Source organism: Dasypus novemcinctus, chromosome 6 (assembly GCF_030445035.2).
Source record: "Dasypus novemcinctus isolate mDasNov1 chromosome 6, mDasNov1.1.hap2, whole genome shotgun sequence".
In the NCBI taxonomy this organism is placed as follows: Eukaryota; Metazoa; Chordata; class Mammalia; order Cingulata; family Dasypodidae; genus Dasypus; species Dasypus novemcinctus.
This window is the reverse complement of record NC_080678.1, coordinates 133,744,429-133,745,975: the sequence shown is the minus strand read 5'-3', so window position 1 is coordinate 133,745,975 and position 1,547 is coordinate 133,744,429.

Sequence of the window (1,547 nt, the reverse complement as noted above, 5' to 3'; positions counted from 1 at the left end):
GCACAAGCAATGAAAGAACTCAGAACATTTATCACCGACAAATTTGATGCAGTAATGAAAGAGGTTAACAACATGAAGACATCACTTGGAGGGGAAATTGCAGACATACGCAAAAACATAACAGATATGATGGGAATGAACACCACAGTTCAAGAAATCAAAAATACACTTGCAGCAAATATCAGCAGACTAGAAGAGACAGAGCAGAGAATTAGTGATGTGGAAGACAGTACATCAGAAATCAAACAGATAGTAGAAGGGGTCAATAAGAAGATAGAAAAAATCCAATTAGGATTTAGGGACCTGAATGACAATGCAAAACGCTCAAACATACATATTATAGGCATTCCAGAAGGTGAAGAGAAGGGAAAGGGGTCAGAAGGAGTGTTGCAGGAAATAATGGCTGAAAACTTCCCAAATCTACTGAAAGAGACAGATGTACATATCCAAGAAGCACAGCGCACTCCACAAGTCATAAACCCCAACAGGCCCACCCCAAGACATATACTTATCAAATTATCCAAGGCTCAAGACAAAGAGAAAAACGTAAAAGCAGCAAGAGAAAAGAAAACCATCACATACAAGGGAAGCTCAATTAGATTAAGTGCTGATTTCTCTTCTGAAACCATGGAGGCAAGAAGACAGTGGTATGATATAGTCAAGGTACTAAAGGAAAAAAACTTCCAACCAAGAATACTCTATCCAGCTAAACTAGCATTCAAACATGATGGAGAGTTCAAAATATTCACAGACAAACAGAAACTGAAAGAGTATACCAACAAGAAACCTCCCCTTCAAGAAATTCTAAAGGGAGTTCTGCAGGAAGAAAGGAAAAAACAGGAAAGGCAAAGTTGGAGGAGAGTATAAGACCAACAACAACAACAAAAAAGACAAAAAAATATATATACAAACAAAATATGACAAACACAAATCCAATCAAAATATGGCTAACACAAATAATTCCTTGATAGTAATAACACTGAATGTCAACGGATTAAACTCACCTATCAAAAGATTCAGACTGGGACATTGGATAAGGAAATATGACCCATCCACATGCTGTCTACAAGAGACACATCTTAGACCCAGAGACGCATGGAGATTGAAAGTGAATGGCTGGAAAACAATCATACAAGCTAACAATAACCAAAAAAAGGCAGGAGTAGCTATATTAATATCAGACAAAATAGACTTTAAATGTGAAACAATTGTGAGAGACAAAGAAGGATACTACATTTTAGTCCAAGGGAAAATCTGTCAAGAAGATCGAACAATCATAAATATCTATGCCCCTAACAAGGGTGCCTCTAAATACGTCAGGCAAACGCTGGAAAAACTAAGTGAAAGTATAGATACATCTACAATTATAGTGGGGGATTTTAATACACAACTATCAACTCTGGACAGAACATCTCAAAAGAGAATCACCAAAGAAACAAAACATCTGAATAGTATATTAGAAGAGCTCGATCTAATAGACATATATAGATCGCTACACCCAAACACAGCAGGATATACATTTTTCTCAAGCGCACATGGATCATTCT